The sequence below is a fragment of the Pundamilia nyererei genome, unplaced genomic scaffold (genome assembly GCF_000239375.1).
Source record: "Pundamilia nyererei isolate P.nyererei 1_Seehausen unplaced genomic scaffold, PunNye1.0 scaffold00035, whole genome shotgun sequence".
In the NCBI taxonomy this organism is placed as follows: Eukaryota; Metazoa; Chordata; class Actinopteri; order Cichliformes; family Cichlidae; genus Pundamilia; species Pundamilia nyererei.
In genome coordinates, this window is record NW_005187436.1 from 1802637 (window position 1) to 1810350 (window position 7714).

Below are 7714 nucleotides of genomic sequence, written 5' to 3' on the forward strand. Positions count from 1 at the left end.
AATTGTTGACAAATATATATATATATATATGAGGAAATATATATAAAGCATATTTTTATATGCTTTATATATGAGGAAAATAAAGCATATAAAGCACCACAAGCTTAACACCCCCCGTTTAGCTTAGAAAGGGTTTCACCTGGACTCTTGTGGTGTTAAAGGCTTTGTAAATGTGAGAATAACTTTTAAATTCCTAATAAAATGTTTGCTCCGGGGGGTCTGGCATGTATGGACTGTAAGACTGAAGTGCTCAATGAGCTTTTTTGTTGTTGTTGTTGTTAAATATTAATTTATTTTTTTTAAGTGTTAACTATTCAAAAAATGCCAGCTATCTCTTTACTTGTGCCCTTTTGGATTTGCCAAGCTCTCCCACAAAGGTTTAAGGACCTCCTGCAGTGCTGCGCTGCTCGGCACCTTTCCAAATAAGGCCTGGAAGTTTACACACACCAACCATAATTTACCCCCAGCAGTGAAAGCAGAGAGAGCAGTGAAAGCACAGAGTTCAACAGCACTTTGTGCTGTTTCATGTTAGCATTTAGTGGCATTTCTCACTGCAATCTCTGGAATCTAAAACCCAATGCACACAAACATAGTGTTTTACATGTTGTATCGCAGATTTTCAGAGCTTATTTGCTTGTTTTCAAGCTCATTCAAACAGCACAGCAGAGTTTAATTGTGGCACGTGGTAAAGTTGCTCTTTGATGTGTAAAATATGCTCATGAGAATAATGAGAGACAGTTACAGGACCCAATAGCCTCATCTGTCAGTTAACTGACACGAACATGGCAGATTTCACCAGCAGGTAGTTTATTAAAGTGACGTCTGCTTCACTCTCTCTATTATCTTATGACACAGAAGCATGATAATGCATGATATCAAATTCAGTACAGGACTGTCCTGCAGCTCATAAAATGGCTCTTAGTTTGATTGAAAACATTTTAATCTGCGTGATTCTACAGCTCAAGAATATATTTGCTCATTTGAGCCTTTATTAACCTCATACTACACAAAGGCTATTCATGTCTGGAGGACAGGGCTGATAACGCTTTGATCTAATATAAGATGGCTGATTGAGTTGAGAAAATGTTTCCTCTCACATGAGAGGTTCACGTGGAAAGGAAATGAGAGAGATTTTCACACGTGAGCCAGTAAATGAAATCAGGCATGGGGTGTGAGTGACTCATTGCAGCATAATGGGTGGTGGAAGGTTGACTAGACAACGCCTGTGGCACACCATGCCTGCTGTAACTACCCATAAGTGGTCTTCCACTGAGGCTCAGACAAAACATATTCTGACCTCTCCATCACGACATTCCTTAAATTGAAAATTAATGAAAAGAGATCGAACACAGCAGCTCACCAGAGAGGATGTATGAAGGCTGAAATAACACTGATGCTGTTTTGGCCCTTTTTTCTCTCTCTTGTTGGAGTTTATAAAAGCACACTTGTGCTGTAAACGCCCCTCCCTGAGCCTGGCTCTGCTGGAAGTTTCTTCCTGTTAAAAGGGAGTTTTTTCCTCCCGCTGTTGCCAAAGTGCTGTATAAATAAAGTTACATTGAAGAATATGCCTACTTTTTTACTTTTGCTACAATTAGAGAACATAGTAAATGTACATCATTGGCTTAGGTTAGATTCCGGGGTGACCCTTCTCACCCTGGACACAGTCTGTTTGACCTGCTCCCCTCAGGCAGGAGGCTCCGGTCCATTCAGACCAGAACCTCTCGCCATAAGAACAGTTTCTTCTCCTCTGCTGCTGGACTCATGAACAATAACCATATGACTGTTCGCACCACAAACACATGACCCTACACTGTGTTCATTGCATCATTCCATTTTTGCACTGATCACCACCTGCATTCATGTATATATCTACCTTCTTAGCACTTTTAATTTTAATTTTTAAGTTTATTTAAGACTGACAGTATGTTTTGCACTAAGTACTGCAGCAATTTCCCAATGTTGTAAACCTGCTCAACATTTGGCAATAAAACCCTTTCTGATTCTGATTTAGAACACTAAAAAACATATTAAATGAATAATACAGAAGTGTCTAAAATTCATGTTTGTCTTAATGACAATGCCAGAAATTGTTATCACTCAGATCTTAGCTAATCGGTCAGTGGCTGGATTTGATTTGACTTGACCGGCATCAACATCAAGTCAAGTCACTTTTATTATTATAGCACATTTAGGAACAGAATCACCCATTAAACTAACAAGCATGGAGAAAACAGGAGGATACAGATCCAAGAGCCACGGAGAGCTCTCAGGCACAAGTATTAACGGTACTATACAAGTATACAAAAACGTATGTAATACGTATTGTAAAGGGAAAGCATGAAAACCACATAAACATGATAATGTATCTAAAAAATACTAGAAGCTGCCGGCGCTGCCTCTCAGCCTTCTAGTAGATACACCTATGGTGTCAGTTTCAGAATCCTACATCGCCTCACTCTCATTTTATCACATTCACAAGATTTTCAGAAAACTTTGAAGTTGACCTTGAGGTCGAGGTCACTAAGATTTAAACTTGTTAAGGATTTTTAGTTCTCATTCTCAAGTTATTGCACTCACAGACTTGCACAAACTACCGCCCGCTGGTCACAGTATATTGACGACAATACCCCATCAGTGTTTTATGGCGTGGGCTAAAAACAATCTTAAAATGAAATGATGCAACACAAAGCTCAATGAAAGTAAAACAAACATAACTGGATGACTTATAAATAAATAAATCAGTATATCAAATAAAGAAGGTCCTGGGTGCGACCCTACTGGCTGGTTACCTTGCGTGCATCTGCATCTGGCTTTCCTCTGTATCCTCTTGTTTTCTCCCACAGTGGAGAGACCTGCTTGTTAGTTTAAAGGGTGATTCTAAATTGAATGTCAGTGTGATGTGAATTGTTATCTGTGTCTCTAAGTAAGTCCTGTGATGAACTGGCAGCTTAACCATGGTATACCCTGCCTCTCACTCAGCGTGAACTGGATAAGCTCTTCTAAATGCAGAAGTGAAAAAAAAAAAGATGTGACATAAAATATGTGAAGCGATGGACTGAAATGACAGCTAGGGGTTGTAGGTGGGCCTTAAAATCTTATTAAATATTAGTGGTGGGACAGAAGACTATTTTAGAGTCTTAGGGTATCAGAAGTGAAAGGCTGTTTGCCTTTTAGGGTGAGAGTTCAGGACTGAAAGCAAGACTCAAGTGAGCCTGAGGTTAAATATGGAGCCGAGAACAACACAACAGACTCTCAGTAATGGAGAGGTTGCCGCTCAGTGTGCAGAGCTGGTTGCATCTCTGCATCTTTGCTGACGTGACAATGAACCCCAAACTGCTCCATATGATTGAGCCATTAAATGAGTGCGTGTACATGAGAAGCAAATAATTAGAATTTGGCTAATGATTAGCAACAGGAATACATGACATTTCTGTTATTACACAGATTTACATAAACATATTAGATTGATTTTATATAACTTTATGAGAACATTCAAACATTTTTTGTCTGAGTCGCTGACAGTTACATTTTATCCGTGCAGTAAAACTGCATTACATCATCCTCACTAAATTCATCTGGAGAAAAAGAATCCACTTCACTAAAAGTAGCTTTGACCTTATATGTCTGAGAACATACTTTAAACTATTACAAACATTACTTAACTTGATTTTTGCCTTTTAACACAGGCTTTACTCAAACAGTTTTACCAATGTCTGCTTAACATAGAGAACGGCATACTTCACACAGCATGTCCGCTCACAGTATGCATGCAGACTTTAACAGCGTTGACTAACTGCCAAGATGACTTTACCGCAGGGGTCTGATGTTGTGTAACGGCTCTTTTGTGTGTGATATTCATCCTCTGACCTATGCTGCAAACGTGGGCTCGGCAGAGAGTGTGTGCTGAATGTGAAGAATGCTGTTGATTATGTTTTCAGAGAGCTAAATCCGGGGTCACACAGCAAGACTGCTGGGTCAAATATTATCTAGAACTTGAGCTGCTGATGGAGAACTAATAGTAGAATACGCACTTTTTCATTATTAACTCGTGAAAGACGTGCAATCAATAAACATATATGCTAATAATAAGATTGTTTTGGACATCAAGTTGTCTGAAAGCAATCCACTGGGCTGGTTTTTCCTCAAAGTAGTAGCATTTGCATAGAAAATTATTTTTGTATTGTTTGTTTTCAGTTGTTCTTCATGCCCGGCAGGGATTGAATTAATCACTATAGGACAGTAAAGATAATTGAGCTGATATGCTGCACGCCTGCAGGTTGGAGGAAAACAAACAGTCCCAATGCACACACACACACGCAAAGGTTGGAGAAGACTATGCAAACTCCAGTAAACGCCACTGCTATACACTAATTAGAGTCCTTCTTGTCTGGTGCTAATAGCATACTTCAATGTGAAAAACATTTGAAAAGCATCACTCAAAGCCGATGGTGGTTGACAAAATTAAGCGCCCTCGACACTGAATTTCTCAAGAAGATTCGATAAATTTCAGAAGACATCAAGGAGCAATTTTCTGAGCAAATTATGAGCAAACAGCAATCAGAAATGTCAAAAGCAGGAAATGGTCTAACACATCAGTGAAACAGCAGAATCCTCTGTGTCAGGAGAAATTATTGACTCATTAGTCATCTTGAAGTAGAGTTGACCTGAAAGAAGTTGGACAACTCCTGAAAAAGTTAACAAGCTTTTTTCCATTATATCACAGAGCTGCATACTACTGATGTCATTTGGACTATTATGTGGTCGGTGCTTCGGGAGTATGGGGTGTCTGGCCCATTACTACAAGCCATTTGATCCTTATCTGGGTGTTTGACTCTGCCAGGGCTGCACTGTGTCACTGATTATATTCATAATTTTTATGGACAGAACTTCTAGGTGTAGCCAAGAGGCAGAAGGTTTTCACTCCAGCAGTCTCAGAATCTCATCTCTGCTTTTGGCTGATGGTCATCAGGTGGTGACCTCCAAGTCTGAGGCCATGGTCCTCACACAGAAAAGGGTGGAGTGGCCACTCAGGGTCACGGACAAGTAGCTGCTCCAAGTGGAGGAGTTTAAATATCTCAGGCTCTTGTTCACGAGTGAGGGGAGAAGGGAGCGGAAGATCAACACAGGACTGATGCTACAGCTGCAGTGATGCGGTCGCTGTACCGGTCTATTGTGGTGAAGAGAGAGCTGGGCGCAAAAGCAAAGCTTTCAATTTACCATTTGATCTACGTCCCCACCCTCACCTATGGTCATGAGGTTTGAGTGGTGATTGAAAGAATGAGATGGCGGATACAAGCAGCGAAAATTAGCTTTCTCCGAAGGATGGCTGGCCTTTAACTTGGACATAGGGCGAGGAGTTGAGCCGTCCGAGAGGGGCTCAGAGTATAGTCATTACACCACCACATCAAAAGGAGCCAGTTGAGGTGGTTTGGAAATCTCACAAGGATGTCTCTTGAGCGCGTCCTGGGTGAGGTGTTACAGCCAAGTCCCACTGGGAGGAGACCGCAGGGCAGGACACGCTGGAGGAGGTGGCTGGGAAGGAGGTCTAGACTGCCCTGCTTAGGCTGTTGCCCACGTGACAGACTGGTGACCTGTCCAGGTGTAGCCTGCCTCACCCTCTATGGCAGCTGGGATAGGCTCCAGGCTCCAAACATTTTATTATTACAGTCAAAATGCAGTTATGTCAGTTCTAAGACTAAAAGTTCCAAATTGAAACCAGAAATTATTAACATTTCTGGGGTATAAGCCAATTTTCAGATGGCCACTCTCTCTAAACTAGTCATCCAATTTTTATGAAATTGGGCCGAGGGGAACAGAAACTGTATCAAGTATGAACATCCCACCTAGATATGACATCTGTGGAGCAGGGAAATTATTTATTTGTCCTGGCTGAGGACAAGGAATGCTGCTATTTCAGGTGGGAAGTCAGAATTTGGGTTAGTAAATTTGGGAAGGAGAAAATTGACTGTTTAAAGGCAGAATTGTGGAAGAGTCTGACATACTGCGAAAGCAACATATGCAAATTCACATACACAAGCAGAAAATGCATTAACCTTACGAGGACAAGCTCGTGGAGATTAATGCATAGACACAGATTAAACCTGGCTAAGAACACAATCATATGCAATGAAGAACAGCTTGCTATTTTGTATGAATGATATAATGGTGTGAATGTTTAATAAAATACATTTGAGTTTGTAATTGAGGAATAGAAGAAGTCATATGACAAAGGGAGTGAGTTATGAAAACAAAAAGTGATTAAAGTAGTTTTAAAAGAGTGACTTAGGAGTGCTCTCTCGTACTGAGTGGTCAAAACCAGTGATCACTGTAGAAAGAAATAAAATAATTTAATAAGTTGGTAATGTTTAAACATATGTTTCTCTTGTTACGGCAACTTCTTGAGAGATGACTCAGTATGTAAATTAGCTGGAGTGAGTGGTGACGAAGGAGCTTCCTGTGTGTGTGACTGAGGCTTTCAGAAGAGGAAGCATAGCAGAGAAGAGAAGTGCAGATTGGGGTAGGAAATTTATAGTTTAGTGATTATATGTTGTCGTAAGGGGGTTTTATGCTGAATTTAAGTATGTTAAAGAGCACAAGGGGGTGATTTTTGTGTGCAAATTGTGTGGCTTTAACAAGACTTTCGGTGTATTGAGGAGGTGAAATTATGTGGTGGCAAAACTTTTGTGTTTAAGGTTGTTGAGGTTGTTGTGGTGATGGGTTGATTCTGTCAGTTAGGTTTGGGTTGTGGTTGTTGTGTTTGTTTTTAATAGAGGGAGTTTTAGGAAACATAGACATGTCTAACAGGGGGCCCATTATTTTGTAACAGTGCACTTAAAGAAAACCTGTCAGGTGATTTTGTTTTGTGTTGTGAGCTAATAATCAGCTCTATTTTTTCTCATTTCTGTTCTAAGCAGGCCTGCAGCAGCGCTGACAAATTCTCGGGGAGAGCAAATATAAGGGGGCTTTCCAGATTACAATTGGCTGAGGAGAAAGCTACCTGTGGGGACTGTTCAGGTCGTAAGTCCCGGTAAAAAAGGATTTTATGCGAGTCAATCCAGTCCAAAAGCATAAAGAAATATTTTCCTATGGAAAATGAAAATGACTGAGCTCATTTTGCTGAGGGTGGAGAATCTGATCGTGCGGGAGGCTCCACTATTAGCAAAAAATATGGTGTGACTGCATGTGAGTGAATGTGTTTGACCCGATGAGGGTGAGGATGAATAAATGTGGACAAACTATTGGCTTTTACCAGAGAAACTTTCTGTTTTGTAGACTGGGGTTAGATTATGGGATTGTGGTATATTGTTGGGAGAATGCCAAATGTTAAAGGGGACACATTTTTTGATGTAACTCAGTTACCATTAATTGGAGAAACACATGACTGATAATTGTTCTGTTTTAAGTTTATTTTTATGACATAGATTGGATCATGAGTGGGAAAAACTGAGCATTTTAAGTTCTGTATAGTATTGTGACACATGAAATGTGTCAAAATAAAGGGGGAATTTAGGGTTTAATAATTTAATCGTTAATAATTTAGGATCGTTTTAGGACTGTTTTGGTTCTTATTATGCGTAACTATGTTTGGGGGTTTGTTGATCATTTGGATATGGTAAAACTGAAACTGTTATTTTTATGTTAAGGTTAAAGGATTAAAGTGAACTGAATCCTGTTTAGAAGATACAATGCTGGTTTTTCAAAGCTGTGAATAAAT